The sequence below is a fragment of the Lissotriton vulgaris genome, chromosome 5 (assembly GCF_964263255.1).
Source record: "Lissotriton vulgaris chromosome 5, aLisVul1.2, whole genome shotgun sequence".
In the NCBI taxonomy this organism is placed as follows: domain Eukaryota; kingdom Metazoa; phylum Chordata; class Amphibia; order Caudata; family Salamandridae; genus Lissotriton; species Lissotriton vulgaris.
Genome location: NC_141693.1, coordinates 1,067,662,444 through 1,067,680,759, shown reverse-complemented (window position 1 = coordinate 1,067,680,759; position 18,316 = coordinate 1,067,662,444).

Genomic DNA, 18,316 nt, shown 5'->3' with positions numbered 1-18,316 from the left:
AATTATAGGTAGAAGATGTCGTACAGGCCTGGGAACTGCGTCCAGTCTAACACACTACGACCAAGTACTGAATGCTTTCTATATTTACGTGCATGGGGTTAGGGAGGGATAAGGGGTGGATAGAAGGGTAGTTGGGTGGTGGGGGTTGGTGGGTGGTGGTTTGGGTGGGTTTGTCTTTTCTCCTTTTATTGATTGGACTTTGCACTAGTGATGAACAATGTGTCATGATGCTTGGTGGTGATCTCCTGACTGTGGGGAGCCACGTATTTTGCTTTGCTTAATCACTCAATAAAACTTGTTGTGAAAAAAGAAAAAAAAATGCCCACGGTCTTAAGGTTAGAATACCATTATACTTGGGATTGACACGTTTTCCTAGTATGTTAAAGTGTGCCACTATTAAGTCAGTGGTAGCTAACATGTTGCCTGATCTGTCAGCCCATCCCTCGCATAGCAACTGAAATAGGGTCAGTGTGAAATCTGCTCATGCTACCAAGTAAATGCTGAGTGTCACAGGTATGCCGACTCAACACACCAAACAGACAAATGAATGAATAGGGATGGTTGCAAGCCCTTATATGTAAGTATGATATAAATAAATATATATTTATATAGTATCTAATGGTAGTCGCCACTTAGTAGTTAAAGTTAGGATTGCTTTTCCATTGTATGAGCTTTTTTGTGTTGCTAATAACTCTGGCGAATCTCCACAAAACTTTCCAAAAAGGTTCTAATTTTTAACTGGGTTGTGCGTGGAATGTTTCGGGATGATAAATCAAGCAGGCTGAGAAATAAGGGGGGCCCAAAGCACAAAAACCCCATGCGTTTCAGGTTGACTTCTTTAGACACTGTTATAGCAAAAACTGCTGAATGGAACTACACCAAATTTGGGAGGAAGCTAGATCTTTGTCCACAGCTTGTGCTTTTTGTGATTTGGTATAAATCTGATCAGTATTTTTGAGGTATTAAGGGTAAAAAATATTTGTATATTTCAACATGGAGCCACATGATTAGTCTAGAGGCCCATTTATCCCCGGAGCCTTCACACTCTCACAGAAGCCAGAGGCTCATGCAAGTCTTGCAAGAGTGAGCATTCTGATTGGCTGGCTATTGTTATGTTAGAAATGTAATGCCGCCATTACTGTTTACTGTGAAAAATTGGAGGTGTTGTGAAAATTAAGTAAATAAGCTATATAAGGGGGCAGCAGAAAGGCATACTGTTCCCCTAGATTTATAGAGAAGGTAGAACTAATGTCAAGATAATAAGTGAATATTGTTTTTAACTAATTTTCATGACTTCATGGGACTCTCACTTGATCGTCAATAGTAAAAAGGAGTAGATGAGTTCTCAATATACTCTATTAGTAGGAATGCATATTGTAGTCCTTGTTTTTGAGAGGAAGTGTGTAAGAGATAAGTATTGTGATGACTAAATAGTTGATTCTTATTTTTAAAATAATTATGATATTGCGAGATGTTTGTGGGATCTTGAAAAGTAGAAAGGAGTAGGTGATCTTTGAATTCATTGTAGTAAGCACACTTGCTACTGTAGGACGGAGTATTACTGGAGATTGTGTTTATCAGAGTGTACTATTTTCGCCCATTGGCTTGGTTAGAGTTGTGAGTGGAGTATAGTCTCTTCCCACACCCTACTATGCACACATATTATCAGAGAGAGTGGTGTTAGCACAGAGGACAGTCCCTTTCCACTCACTCCTGCACACACCCATCCTCTGAAACAGAGGTCTCAAAGAAGAGTTTACTCCATCCACACACGCTACTATACACACCCATCATCTGAGAGAGAGGTCTGAAAGGAGAGGCTAGTCCTCCCCACTGACTACTGTGCACACTCATTATCTGACAGGGATGTCTGAAAGGAGAGGCAAGTCCCATGGCACACCCTACTATGTACACCCGCTATGCAAAAGAGGTGTCTCAGGAGAGAGGCCAGTCCCTGCACATGCCATGCTATGCATAGTTGTTATTTGAGAGAGAGAACACCAAACCTGTTTGCCGGCCGCTGCTTGCCACAGCAAAAGACTTCCAGTCCCAGGATTCGATGCTCCAGGAGGAGAGGCTCCAAACATCTGAAGCGCTTTTAGCACGCAATTACTCCTGCAGTGCAGGACACCAAACATGTTTGCTGGCCACAGCTTGCCACCGCAAGGAGGAGGGGTTGCAAACACCTGAATCACTTTTAAACGCACAATTACTCCTGCAGTGCGGGACCCTGAACCTGTTTGCCAGCCGCTGCTTGTCACCGCAAGGGACTTCAAGTCCCAGGATGCACTGACCCAGGAGGAGTGGTTGCAAACACCTGAAGCACTTTTAAGCGCACAATTACTCCTACTGCGTTGGACACCAGACCTGTTTGCCGGCCGCTGCTTGCCACCGCAAGGGACTTCCAGTCCCAGGATCTGCTGCCCCAGGAGGGGCTGCAAACACCTGAAGCTCTTTTAAGCTCACAATTACTCCCACGGTGTGGGACACCGAACCTGTTTGCCGGCTGATGCTTGCCACTGCAAGGGACTTCCAGTCCCAGGATCCGCTGCCCCAGGAGGAGGTGCTGCAAACACCTGAAGCTCTTTTAGCACACAATTTCTCCTACAGAGCGGGACACTAAACCTGAGGAAAATAGAAACCTTCTCAGGGATCTCACTGAAAGACCTTCAACAAAGAAGAGATGGCACAGAAGCTGTAATATCAAAAACATATTTTAATAACCTCAGATGAGGGAGACTACGTCACACAGTACCCTCAGGAAACTGTATGAGGCAGTCTAAGCAGTACAGAGAACAGGAGCCTTATCTATGCTTAGGGTACATTAAACCAAGGGGAGGTCCTGGCACATGTAAGCATGCAAAATGACTAATATGGGTATTCAAGATTTGCTTGCTCAACAACGTGGGAGGAGGGTTATTTCTCCTTACATCAGCAAGAATAGCCTGACAGTTATAACATAAGAGCAGGTGCATTCTACTGGCTAGGCCCCTCTGAGTATGTGCAAGGCCCTGGAAGAGGTAAACAGCTCATGGCGAGCACATGGCTAACTAAAATGGCTGCCAAGTACAAAATGGCTTTCAGCTCATGCTAGCAGATCCCTGCAATCTTTAACAGATGGTACTTTTAGCTTGAGCTAAAGACATTCCTATGATCCAGTAGGAACATGGAAAATATTTGCACATTAATTTTCAAAAAGGTATCAATATCCTAATTCAGTGCTAGGCGGGCATTTTTCATTCTAAACATTTCAGTAAGCGGGTATATATAAGGTATAAGCAGAAGTACACAGGGAACAAATCATACAGATAGGAGGAGAGAGTAATGACTATTATCACAAACACATTTTTTTCTTTCTTTTTTTTAGCCCTAAGCAAAAAGCAAACCCTAGAACCATCTAGTAAAAACATTTTCAGGGCTCCTATGCATTTCAGTGACCATCCATTTCAATTTCAGAATAGCTAACAGCACATATCTAATAAAAACATTTTCAATCGACTTTTTCATTTTTCCTTTATGAGGGCTAAAACATCAATTTAATGTACTTTTATAAGGAGGGCAAAGTCACATTGCTAACAAAAAGAAGTCCTTGGGGAAATTGAAGCAGCTATACAACCAGCCAGAGGGTGCAAACCTGCATTCACTTTGGGACCAGGATCCAGAGGCCTGATGCTAGGATCTCTGAAGCAACCCTTGGTTCAAAAGGGATCACCTCAAGCAAAGCCTCCTTGCCGTTCTGGATGGTCTGCGACTCTCTCAGCTCGGCATCAAAAAACTTGATCCACGATTTCTCCTTTCTGATTTGTGACCCCGTCTTTTGCCCAAGACAGTGGCAGGGGTACACAATTTACCCCAGAGCTTCCGCCTTAACTGAGGTCCTAGTTGCCAGTAATGCCTGTGCTGGTTACCTTCACTTTGACTTCAAGCTGGACTGGTGCTGACTCCCCAAGCTGGATCTGATGTCCGAGCCCCTCTGGCAATGGTTGTAAGGCAGCAAATGTCTATTCGTGGACAGAACAAAAGGTCTTTAGACAAGGCATAGAAATAATCTATCAATAGAGAGGATAGTCTCAGAATACTTCCTGGTCTTGGGACGCCCACCATATATTAGCAAGGCGCCCAAGAAGCACTTTCATCTATCTGAGAGTAAAATAAACAACAGCCTGGACCTATTGGCAAGTATAAAAGGAACTCTTTGGTGAATTGACAAGAGTAATACGTCACCCAATCCCAAGCAGCCAAGGAACCTGTGTTCATTTACTAAATTTTGAGGAAAAGAGAAAAACAATACAAACATACTCCAAATCCTTACATTGGAGAGTGACACCTGATGTCTCTACTGGGCAGCCTCAACCCTTATAATCCACAGCACCCCACCCAAGCCTTGATGGCTTCACACTAGGAAGACTGGGGAGACGCTTCGTTTTGGATTCAGTGTGTGTGGGCCAGCGGGAGCAAGCACACAGAGGACTCTGAGCCCCAGAATTGACCGGCGGACTCTGAGCCCCTCCCCCTTGACACCGGGGGCTTTAATTATAGCTTGCGTCTCCCACTTCGCGGGTTATGCTCTGTTTTGGATTCAGCATGTGTGGGCCAGCGGGGGCAAGCACACAGAGGACTCCACGCCCCAGAAGCGACCGGCGGTCTCTGAGCCCCTCCCACTTGACACCGGGGGCTTTAATGTTATGTTATATTATGTTATGTTATGTTATCCTGCATTTCTAAAGCGCACACTTACTCAGAGTATCCCGGCGCTGCTACCCTGAAACCCCGCCCACCAATACAGCAGGCAAAGCCTCTAAAAGAATGGGCTCAGAACAATAGTGTTTTTAGGCTCTTTTTAAAGACAGCCGGATCAGCAACCTTCCTAAGAGCAAGAGGAAGCTCGCTTAAAGCTCGCGTCTCCCGTTTTGCAGGAGACGCTTCGTTTTGGATTCAGCATGTGTGGGCCAGCGGGGGCAAGCACACAGAGGACTTCACGCCCCAGTAGCGACCGGCGGACTCTGAGCCCCTCCCCCTTGACACCGGGGGCTTTAATTACAGCTTGCTTCTCCCGCTTTGTGGGAGACGCTTCATTTTGGATTCAGCGTGTGTGGGCCAGCGGGGGCAAGCACACAGAGGACTCCATGCCCCAGAAGCGACCGGCGGACTCTGAGCCCCTCCCCCTTGACACCGGGGGCTTTAATTACAGCTCGCGTCTCCCGCTTCGCGGGAGATGCTTTGTTTTGGATTCAGCATGTGTGGGCCAGTGGGGGCAATCACATAGAGGACTCACGCCCCAGAAGCGACCGGCGGACTCTGAGCCCCTCCCCCTAGACACGGGGGGATTTATTCAGCAGGCCATTCCCACCTCGCGGGATGCACGCGGGCGCGCGCCGGGCGAAGCCCGGGCAAAGGGCAGGCTGTCTGTGGCCCTCGGGGGCCAGAAGAGGCCGGGCCGGGCCACCCCCCTAAATTTCTACAAAGAGTGTCTTGTATGTAAAGGTACTGTTGCCTACCTTCTGGTTTCTTTAGATTAAAAGCCCCCAGGTATGGCTTATTGTCATACCTGTTCCCGTCAAGGACTTGCAAAAGACGTTAAAACTTTGTAGTATTGTAATAGTTGTGCAAGCTTAAGGAAGTCCTTGTTACCACACCCAAGCCTTGACGGCTTCACACTAGGAAGACTGGGGAGACGCTTCGTTTTGGATTCAGCGTGTGTGGGCCAGCGGGGGCAAGCACACAGAGGACTCTGAGCCCCAGAAGTGACCGGCGGACTCTGAGCCCCTCCCCCTTGACACTGGGGGCTTTAATTACAGCTTGCGTCTCCCGCTTCGCCGGAAATGCTCTGTTTTGGATTCAGCATGTGTGGGCCTGCGGGGGCAAGCACACAGAGGACTTCACGCCCCAGAAGGGACCGGCGGACTCTGAGCCCCTCCCACTTGACACCGGTGGCTTTAATTACAGCTCGCGTCTCCCATTTTGCAGGAGACGCTTCGTTTTGGATTCAGCATGTGTGGGCCAGCGGGGGCAAGCACACAGAGGACTCCATGCCCCAGAAGCGACCGGCGGACTCTGAGCCCCTCCCCCTTGACACCGGGGGCTTTAATTACAGCTCGCTTCTCCCGCTTTGCGGGAGACGCTTCGTTTTGGATTCAGCTTGTGTGGGCCAGCGAGGGCAAGCACACAGAGGACTCCACGCCCCAGAAGGGACCGGCGGACTCTGAGCCCCTCCCCTTGACACCGGGGGCTTTAATTACAGCTCGCGTCTCCCGCTTTGCGGGAGATGCTTCGTTTTGGATTTAGCATATGTGGGACATTGGGGGCAATCACATAGAGGACTCACGCCCCAGAAGCGACCGGGGGACTCTGAGCCCCTTCCCCTAGACACGGGGGGATTTATTCAGCAGGCCATTCCCCCCTCGCGGGATGCACGCGGGCGCGCGCCGGGCAAAGCCCGGGCAAAGGGCGGTTCGTCTGTGGCCCTCAGGGGCCAGAAGAGGCCGGGCCGGGCCACCCCCCTAAATTTCTACAAAGAGTGTCTTGGATGTAAAGGTACTGTTGACTACCTTCTGGTTTCTTTAGATTGAAAGCCCCCAGGTATGGCTTATTGTCATACCTGTTCCCGTCAAGGACTTGCAAAAGACGTTAAAGCTTTTTGTGTTTCTCTTTTTCGGAAATATTACTAAGATGGGTAAAAGGGCTTGTCCTACCAAGAAACTAATACCATCTCCGCCTAAACCTGCCGCCAAACCAACATCAATAGATAGGATGTTGGAGAAAACCCTTGAAGCTGTGGCCTCTAAAATTGAAAGGACTGAAAGGCGTTTATCTATTACACCAAATCTAGATTCTGACTCATTGATCTCCAGTTCTCTATGTGAAATAGAAGCAACACCCATTGAGTTGTCTAATGATCTACCGCTAAATTTAGATATGACATGTAGGGAGTCCCTGAACTGCAGTGTTCGCCCTCAGTTAGATAGAAACAATAAAGCTAAAGTAAGATCAAAAGCGAAGCCCCTAGCTAAAAGGAAAAAAAGCGCAGGGCAAAGCGGAAGATATAGAACAGCCCCTGTTGGATAGCTCAGCGGTAGATCCCATATTTCAAGCCACTGATCAGCCTGGGTGAGTGACAACTTTGGTATTAAACTTGCAGATTCAGATGAGAGCTATTATCAAAGAGGAGCTCAGTCCTATAATAGAAAGGTTAGAGGGACTGAATGCAATTATAAATGAAGGGCTAAAAACAAGGGAGACAATTAAGGCTAAATCTAGCTCTGAGAACAAGACAAGCAATCAGGCCAACAATAGTGCCATAAGAGATAAACCTCACTTCCCTTGGAATGAAAGAGTCCCCTCGCCACAAATAAACGTAATCTCAGATTGCCCGCAACAGGTGAGGATCACTAAGGAAACAGGAGTAACAAAGCCTTCCACAAACCAAACAAACGTAACAACTACCCAACTATTAGCAACCAGATGCACAGGGGAAACTTTAAAGAATCTTGGCCAGGGGTCGGTAGTAACGCAACCAACTCCTGAGCATAATGATCAAACATACTGTCCACCAATTATAAATCTTCCCCCGGCGTCAACTCCCTATGTACTAATTCTGGCAGGGGTACCCGAACTAAGAAAGGGTCAGATAGAATCCCACCAAGAATTAAAGAACAAAAGTGTTGATTGGTTAATTAATCAAAGTGATTTTGGATATGAAAATACTGAAGAGATTTTATCTAATAGAAGGGTGGGTTGGATTGGTGCACGACATAAGGACATTCATGGAAACTGCTTAGTCATTAATTTTCGAAACCCAATATTAACAGAAAGAATTTTAGCATCGGAGTCTGGGAGGAATACGGGTCACATTTTTTTACTCCCTCTGGGTTTTTTCTATCCCCCTAATGCTCCCCAGCAGTATGACCATTGCCAGCAGTTGGGAAGGAGACCCCTTCTTAACAATTACATTTTTCGAAATACAGGTCAGAACTGGAGAAACTAACTCATTTTCAATATCCCCACTGGGAACAGGTTCAGCCCCCTTGAAGGGGTAGATTTACTAGTGGAAGCCCCTGGAATGGGACAGGAAGAAAATCCTGCTATCTTCACTGATTATGATGGTGATAGCTGTCTCTCTGGGCTACACCTCCATAGCGAGGAAGGCCTGGTCGAAGAGTGCCTGAGCAACTCCCGAAGCAGCATCCATAATGGGGGTGGGTTAGCCCTGATTGGAAGTTCTCATCACCCCTCAGGTGAAGGATCAGCTGAGCAGGTAGCTACACAAATAGGAACTGAGAATTGTAATTCCCAGCCTTTGGAAATTGCCAATAAGATAATTCTTAATTATCATATCACACGAACCATATCCTGGAACTTTGTGGGCATCAATGACAAAATAGATGACCCCGACTGGAGATCATTTATTGATGAATATGATATATGTATGTTCCAAGAAACATGGGCAAGAGGAGAGGTTACTATGAGGGATTTGCTTCCTTTAGCATCCCGGCAATTTCTGTTGGTGTAGGGAGCCATCAGGGGGATTAACTACATGGGTAGGTGTCCACTTAGGTTGCACGGCCGTGCAACTTGATACAGGCTCCAGTGATATATTATGTGTCCAATTGCATTTTCCTCTCAAAACTCCTATTGTTCTGATTAATGTTTACTCAAGGCCTACCTCTAGGGGAATTAAGTCCACCACTGTGGAGGAATTAGATATATTTTTATCTAGCATCAATTTAAAATATATGGTCATAGTAGGAGGGGACTTCAACTGCCAGTTCGAGCCCCTTGAGGGCTTGTATCTTGACAGTATTCTTGAAGAGGACCTCCTTTTTGAAATACCGGAATCCAGATGCCCAATTGTGAACAAATGGTCACCCTTGGTAATTCAGATGAATTGCCTTGTTCTTAAATATTCATTAAGAGTGTGTAACGGAAGATCACCTTCCGAAACATCATATGGTTACACGTTCCATAGCAAGGACCGAGGGTTTCTATTAGATTACATCCTTATTAATACTAATTCTTAGGATAGGATCACCGATTTCAGAATTCTTCCCCGTGTAGATAGTGACCAGGATGCGTTAGTACTGGACCTGCAAATACTAAACCCCGGGAGAGCCCATTATGATGATATTCCTGATGATTCCAGGTTAATTGTTTCAAACTGCAGGAGGCGAATACGCTGGATTAACTTTAGTCAATCACAGGAAAATGTGAGTAGTCTTTATGAAGCTTTATTACCGGTATTTTTAGAAACCTCTACCCTAAAAAATCATAATAGGGACCTTATGGATAAAGAGGCGATTGGGTTAAACCTCAATAAACTAAATGACATTTTATTAAATTATTTTTCCCTAGTAAACCCAATAGACATAGTAGGCCTGTGTCCCACCCGTGGTATAATGCATCTTGCTGCAAAGCTAAAAGCGCATTGGTGGCTTCTATTAAAGCAAAGGATCGCCCTCAAATTAAAATCTTGAGAAGGGCCTATAAAGAAGTTGTCCATGAAGCAAAGCGCAGGTGGGAAATGGATAACTGGATTTATTAAAAACATCACTAGGGGACAGAGACATGAGAACATTTTGGGGGGTTGTAAACTCTGGCTCGACTATACCCAAAAGAGCGCTAGAACCTAATCTGGAAGAAGAGGTCTGGAGGGAGTATTTCAAACCCCTTTACAAGGAGGAGGAGAGACATGAGGTGCCTCCAACAGTTGGATCCCCCTCACAAGCGGTTTATCCGCCAGTAATAAGGGATATTAATCATTATTCTGAAGGTAGCCCGGGACCGAGTATTACCTTACAGGAAATAAAGGGAGCAGTGGAAAAAATAGCCCCAGGCAAAGCCCCTGGCTTGGACAAGATTTCTGGGGATCTTTTCAGGAGCGAGCCATCTATTTGGGCTCCCTACCTTTGGGTTCTCTTTAACGCAATACTGATGGGTATGAAGATCCCTGTTAGTTGGGCTGGTGCGTAGATAATCCCAATTTTTAAAAGGGCTCCCCTTTATTACCAAGTAACTATAGACCAATTAGTTTAATCGATATCCCTCAAAAAATCTTTGCACGAGTCTTGCTCCTCAGGCTTCAATCCTGGATGGATGATGAGAGTGTACTTTCACCCTTCCAGGCAGAGTTCAGGGAAAATTTTTCGACCCTGGACCAAGTACTAAGATTACAACTGCTACACTGGAAGACGGTTTGCTTGGAGGGGGGTAGCCTCTACTTGATATTTGTAGACCTGAGGTCAGCTTTTGACTTGACTGTTTTACTTGAGTTGGGGGCTCCTGTGTATTTAATACAACTTATTAGGCGCCTACATGAAAATAATTTCGTGCAAATAATATACGGTAGGGATGGAAAATTGACAGCACCCATACCTATTAAACGTGGAGTACGCCAGGGCTGTGTTCTTGCTCCAAACTTGTTTAGACTTTACATTAACAGCCTGATAGACGCTCTGACACAAGAAAGAGATTTGGATGCCCCAAAATTAGCTTCATGCAGGATCTCAGCTATTATGTTTGCCGATGACACCCTTCTGGTGTCCAAATCACCTTTGGGGATTCAAAGGGTTTTGGATAGATTCCAGTTATTCTGTGAGGAAAGAGGTCTTGAGATTAACTTACAGAAAACAAAATTTATGGTGTTTAACAAACCAAAGAGCACCCGTCCAAATCCTTCACTCAATGGTAAACCCCTGGAAAGAGTGACATCTTTTATATATCTAGGCATCACCATCACTGAGCCCATGGACTGAGGGGGCGCACATAGCAAAGTCAACATTAAAACTAGCCCAGTCAACAGGGGGCATCATGAAGGTTTTTAATAAATCAGACAAGAGTGCTGTCAGCCCGGCGCTAGAAATCTGCAGGGCTCAGGCACGAGGGGGCGCATTATATGGCGCAGAGCTCTGGGGCCACTGTAACTCCAAGTCCTTATCACAGGTTGAGAATCATTATATCAGGAACCTATTTAGGCTGCCGTGCAGCACTCCTCTAATTCCACTCCATCTAGATGTAGGATTAATGGCACTAGGAGAAGTGTTGAGTCTTAGACCTCTACTGTATTGGCGTCCCTTGTGGTCGACTCCTGAACTACTCCCATACAAAGAAGAATTGTCTGAAGTTCTGAAGATAAGGGGTGCTGCTAGATTGCCCTGGTTTTCCCACATCAAACATTTGTTGATAGATATGGGCCTGGGGGAGTGTTGGGCTGATCCAGAGCTAGCCTGCACACTAATCTCCAGGAAACAAATGAAGGCTCATTATGAGAACCACAGAATGGCCTTATTGCATTGCAGCTCTAACACAGGTAAACTAACTAAAGCCTTATTGGAAATAAAGGATAATTCCACCTATGAGAAGGCTTTAGACCTTATTAAACCTGTGACTGCTAGGAAACTTTATTTACAATTTAGATTTGGGGTTCTGCCTCTCCACTGTTTTACATCGAAGTGGAGAGCTCAGAATGAGGTTAGGTGCCCTGCCTGTGATTATCTTGAGGAATCAGAGTTGTAAGAAAAAGATGGTTGGTGCAGATTTGCAGGAACCTGGGCAGCAGGCACTGTGTTGAAGTGTTTAGGATATTGAAGTACGATCTTAATATCCCAGTTGTCTTCTCAGTCGCAGGATTCCTGTTTTCTATGTGGTGCGCAAGAAGGGAATTTCTGAAAGCGTCAAATGAGCCATAGGATTAGAAATAGTAGATGATAAGTTTAGTACTGTCATCTGGTAAAATCTCCCTTTGTACAATGATACATATTTTTAAATTGAAGGGTTTTTCCTGTTTTTATCAAAGTTTTTAACTTTGTTTATTTATAAAGCACTATGCACTTTCAACAAACCTGTATGTATATATGCTGTGTTTCCACTGTACATTCTCCGCCCTCCTTTTTTAAAATCGAACCTATGTAGTTATCCATTGATACCCTTAGTGTTTTTTAATCCTCTTGAAATGTCAAGTTTTAAAAATTCTTCTGATGTATTTTCATAAATGAATGTTTTATATGTTGCACTTTTTAGGTCATGTTGACTGAAATAAAGTTATTTTGACTTGACTTGATTTGCATTGGTGTATTCCTACACTGCTAATCTGAAGACCCTGAAGAAAAAAGGAAATGTTCTACATTTTTACTCATAGATTTTACATTACTTGTACAGGACTGCAGACACTTCTAAAATTATTTTTCTTTATAAAAGCACCTACATTGTATGCTTAGGACCATGCTCTCATGTTATAGGTGCAACAGGAACATCTAAAACTGCTAAATTAACAGGGATTAGATTTTCTCCAGCACAACATGTTGTGACAAACAAACTCTTATAAGACAATATTTGTAGAGGAGCTAGACTCCTTCCCCCATTTAGACAGTAGAAATCCTGAAACAGGTTTCACTTCTGTCAACACTATCAACCCCTATTTGTAGCAACCAGGTATAAACAAAGTTAAAGGAGGTAAATGGCACATTGAGCAAGCCAAAAAACATGAATACCCAACCACCAATTCCCCTAGCAAATGTACAAGTGTAACATCGGGCTGCAGGAATTCAAAATAAATCTCATTGCCTTATTTATCTCAGCTTTTGCACAGTAATCTTTAAACTAAAAGCATTAGTGCTGTATACATGGCAGAGCTATCTCTCAATCAAAGCTCACATCTACCATTATGCAGCCTTTTGTGCATGTCAGTGAATAAAGTGATGTTGCCAAAAAAAGGTAAGCAAAACTTCTCCTTCTCTCCCTGTCTCTTTCAAAAAGTTTCAGAAGTAAAAATGTCAAATAAAACCCTGCTCTGAGTCCTGCTAGGCTTCTAAATGAAGCACTCGACCTTTAACCCTTTACCAGCTGTCCCATTTTGTATGTAATGGTTTCCATGCGGCTTTTCCACTTCAAAGTGACAATGAAGATCCCAGCTGAAAGGCAGTACTGTTATTCCTGTTTTCCAGTAATTTAGAGGTAAGAGAATAACTTCTGCTGGGTTTTTATTCATATTTTCAATTGTAAGCAGTGTGCGGTATACTTTTCTAGCAGGTTAGAGGTCAGCTGTTTGTGTTATGCTTAAATGTGTGCATTTACTGAAGTGTAAAAGCAGTCTGAAAGCTGCTCTGAGTTGCAGGACTGTTTTTAAATAGTGAATTTTTCCCAATTTCGACTTTGGTGTTTGGGGCAGTTAAGAGAATAACTTCTGCTGGGTTCATATTTTCAACTGTAAGCAGTGTGCTGTATACTTTTCTAGCAGGTTAGAGGTCAGCTGTTTGTGTTATGCTTAAATGTGTGCATTTACTGAAGTGTAAAAGCAGTCTGAAAGCTGCTCTGAGTTGCAGGACTGTTTTTAAATAGTGATTTTTTCCCAATTTCGACTTTGGTGTTTGGGGCAGTTAAAATGAATATCCTCCAATGTTTCTGCATATTAGTCATCCCCAGAGTGTTCTCTAGATAGCCCAGGAATGGGGAATCAGAAATTTATAACGTAGATCCTTATAAAAATTAGTTTTGTACGCCTGCGAAGAGTGACATTTCACATTTAAGTTCCCTCCTATTGCGGTACAGCACTCATGAATTCAATTTTGATGCTAGGAGTTCACAGTATGATTATTAGGCTTTATAAAGATTAAAAAATGAATGTAATGCACTTATTTTTAATAATTTGTTTTCATATAATCAAAATTCTTTTTTTTAAATAAAACCAATCATTTTGAAAACTCCACATATGAAAAGCAAGCTTCATTTCTTGCCTATCATATTTAAACGCATTCATTCATAACCCTAAGCACAGAGGCCTAACTTGAAACATGAAAGATCTGTGGCGCTTTTTAAAGGACAGTCATTATTTAACATCAGAACCACAGATGTGCTTATGTAAAAAGGCATTAAAAAAGGAAAATCCCTACTTGTAATCTGTTCTCTGTTATGCAAAATAATGTAACTTTATTTCTAACTTTTAAAACAGCAGTCTGAAAGGCAGGGTTTTACACTGTGTTTGCACTGACTTAAGATTTAGTTGACTTCAGCATTCTTTTCTGTGGCCATGCGAACAAAAACAGCCATGTGCTATTTATGCAGCTGTTGGTTGAGCAGCAGGCATCGAATTCCCTCGCCTTTCTCAGGAAAGAAAATTATTTTTCTGTATTTCCAATGTCTTGACAAAGTGTAATCCCCATTGGTTCTGTCAGACAGCTTTTCCCAGTGAGACAGTTAAAACACAACTGTTGGAAAGCTTCTTTTTCTGGTGCTAAAAGTGAGCTCATCACAATCTATTAAAAAACTGAGGCATTTCAATGCAGTTAAATCTACCGGTCTATAATGCGTGTTTAGTTCAGCGACAACCACATTCACTCAGATTATGTGATTGCCTGTTAATATCTAATACAATGTATCTAAGGAAAAAGCTGTAACATTTTATATGTTAGTTATAATCCTTAAAAAATACACAATTTAGTTTTTGAGGCCTATTTTATTCCTATTGAATATATTGAATATATATATATGTATAGCATTGTGGCAATTTGCACACATGTATAGTGTCTTACTCTGTCAATTTAATAGTAACATGCAGCTGTTTAGCATATATTATATAATGTATTTCTGGATTTGTATTTAATATTAATTAAATGACATTTTGCATAACAGAATGATGACAACATAAGATAAACAAACACAATGAGCTCATTCCAGACATTTACAGAAGGGGGTCATACACTCAGAACACACAATACAGCGCGATTAAGGCTAGCCATTCTTAAACAAAAAGCGCAACCGCTATTTACTCACACAAGTACCACCAATATCAGATCACAAACCACATAGACATTTAAACACACATTTAACCCACATATCAACACTTAGGAGAAAAACAAAAGACAGCCCACAGTCTGCACTTAAACCAAACCATTCTTAAGTACTAGTTGTAAGTCATATTTACAAGAAGAGCTTCTCAATAGTAGCCAAAAAGACTGCACAAAAAATAGCCCAAAAGACTGCTACATTTTGAAGAAGGTAAAATACACCAAATTCTCTAGTTTTGGCTGGCAGAACACCCAAAAACGCTCTGGATATCTCTTTTTATAAAAGTATGAAAATAGGATCCTGTACATATTTTAATTCCATGGGGTACTTCATCACCAAGGAAGAAATACGTTTTTTTATACCTAAACCTATTTAGGTGTCCCCTCTAGGGAAGCCAGCTAATTCTATTCACATCACATTATGGTACCTTCAAAAAGCAACACATTCTTTGATGTGTGCTTGAAACAGGCATGCCCAAGAATATTGTAAGATATACAATACTATACACCAGTGGCACTTAACACAAAGTGTGCCGTTACATATTTTACAAAAAGTAGAGAAAAGTCTCCTAATGACCTCCCTACACAAATTGCAATTCGTATATTTCCTTATTCCATCATTTTAGCCAATTCCATTTCCTTATCACTATATATCCCTGTATCACTTTGTATCACTTTATATTGCTCTATATCACTTTTTATATCTCACTTCATATCAATTATCTCACTTTATATCACTTATTACTTTTTTATATATTTCACTTTATCTCACTTTTATCTGTGCAGCTGGTGCACTTCTCTCACTATCTCACAAATGACCTTACCGAGCATAGTTCTCCAGATTCTAACTGCCAAGTTCTGAATGACCTAACCGCCGTTTTTAGAATACTTATGCCAAAAATGTTCTCAGTCAGGAGCGGTAAACATTTGGAGGATCAAACCAGGAAGACCAGAAATATACTGGGCTGCATAGACAGAGAATCTCCAGAATCTCCGTGCACAGAGTACCTCCTTAGCAGAGTCCTGTCCCGTCCTCCTCACTACATTCCTGTCTCCTGTCAAGACCACTCCCTTGGATAGCCACTTCTCTGATGAGGTCCACGTTGAGCGCCATTTGAGTAAAATAGAAACCTTCTCAGTGGTCTCACTGATACACCTCCAACAAAGAAGAGATTGGCACAGAAGCTGTAATATCAAAAAATATATTTGAATAACCTCAGATGAGGGAGACTACGTCACACAGTACCCTCAGGAAACTGTATGAGGCAGTATAAGGAGTACAGAGAACAGGAGCCTTATATATGCTGAGGTTACAGTAGTCAGCATAAAACCAAGGGGAGGTCTAGGCACTTGTAAGCATGCAAAATGACTAATATGGGTATACAAGAGTTGCTTGCTCAACGAAGTTGGAGGAGGGTTATTTCTCCTTACATCTGCAAGAATAGCCTGACAGTTATAACATAGGAGCAGGTGCATTCTGCTGGCTAAGCCCCTCTGAGCATGTGCAAGGCTCTGGAAGAGGGAAACAGCACATGGCGAGCACATGGCTAACTAAAATGGCTGCCAAGTACAAAATGGCTTTCAGCTCATGCTAACAGATCCCTGCAATCTTTAACAAACCTGTTTGCTGACCGCTGCTTGCTACTGCAAGGGACTTCCAGTCCCAGGATCCGCTGTTCCAGGAGGAGGGGCTACAAACACCTGAAGCACTTTTGAGTGCACAATTACTCCTGCGGCGCTGGGCGTGCACGGGACACCCCCCGGCCCGTCCTTGAGTGTCATTGCCAGGAAGAGGCTGGGCAGGGTCACTCCCATCGGCTTATGCTTGGAAGAAATATATCCTCTTGGACCTGCTTTGGTAGGCTTTGCCCTGCTACTGCAACCTAAACATATATTTTGGTATTGGATGTGAGATTTGGACCAAGGACAGCAGGTGGTGTATGACTAGACTTTATTGCTCCATTGCTCAGCTCTGGGATGCAAATTTGGTATTTCGACGCGGGGATTGTCCATCGACCCGCAAGCTGTTGAACACTTGCTAGGGTGTGGACTTATTGGGCAGGGAGAGTATTTGACATTCAATATCTTTTCCTATCTCCCTCCTATTCTACATTTCTTTTAATATGGGTAAAAGAAAGGCTATAAACCCTTCAAAGAAAAAATCACCAGGAAAACCATGTGTTAGATTAATGAACTAAATCACTGGAGCAATGGGGGCACTTGAAAAACAGATCTGAAATGCGGAAAAGACCTTGAACTGAGGAGGAGAGGAAGTCGAAGTACCAAAAGAGCAGGGGGATGGAGCCAACCTCGTCACTTCTACTGAAAGTGATGAGACATAGGAATCAAAATGATTGTGTACAACACACTTCTGACCTTAGAATTGTTAGTAAACCTGAGCTTGTCTTACAACCACTGTCAAAACGCCCTGGAAATCTGGAAGTTATTGCAAAAGATAATGACAGTGCAGCTATACTTTGTAGCTCTAAAACTAGCACAACAGTGACCCCAGTCATAGAGGGGTAAAAGAGAAATATCTAAAAGAGGCTTTCACCACCAATAATCCCCCATTGTGATTTAAGAAAACTAACTACAGCTGCTGAATGAATAGACATATGCATAAGATCAGCACTAGACACACTAACTTCTAGAGTAGTCTAATTGGAAAACATACTAAATATGTGTATGGATACGACAATGACAGAAAGGGCTCAGCAAATAAAAAAAAATCAAGGGGAAGAAGGCAAGGTCATAGTTGGAGGTGAGGAAACAACTAGGTGAGTCGACCAGCAGAGTCACTCAGCGGATACCCCGGGTATAGAAAGGTATTGTAAAAAGTGTATGATGAGAAAAGGTAAAAATACAACAATAGGCAATATGTCAACTCCGCACCAACTTACATGTATAGCTACAATGGGGGAAAATAGCATGAAGGATAGAGAACCCCTGCATAACTAATAATTATCAACCTGACACAACACACTCATTACAATATAGGAATCCCTCTGTGTTGGACTCGGCCCTTTCTGGCTAAAGTTCCTTAAACTTTTTGCTTTCCTCCCAGACATTTTTTTCTGACATAATGTTGTCGACTTAGATGCTTTGGGTACTTTGCCACTGCTGATTAGTGTCAAAGTGCAAGTGTTCCCTGTATAAAATGTTATGGTAATTGGTTGTCCATAGTTGGTATGTTTCTCTTACTAGTAAAGTGCACTATATGTGCCAGGACTGGTAATGCAAATGGTACTAGTGGGCCTGCAGCACTAATTGTGCCACCCACACAAGTAGCCCTAGAAAGAGATTTCAGGCCTGCCACTGCAGTGCCTGCACGCAGTTTGTTAGCTGCATTGTTGTACTGACAAGTACACCTACTTGCCAAGCCTTACCTTCCCTTTTGATGCACATCAGACACCCCGATAGTAGGCCCAAGGTACCCCCTGGGCAGGGTGCAGTGTATGTGAAAGGTAGGGCATGTACTGAGGGATGTACCATGTCCTGACAGTGAAATAATGCCAAATTCGTTTTTCACTGTTGCAAGGCCA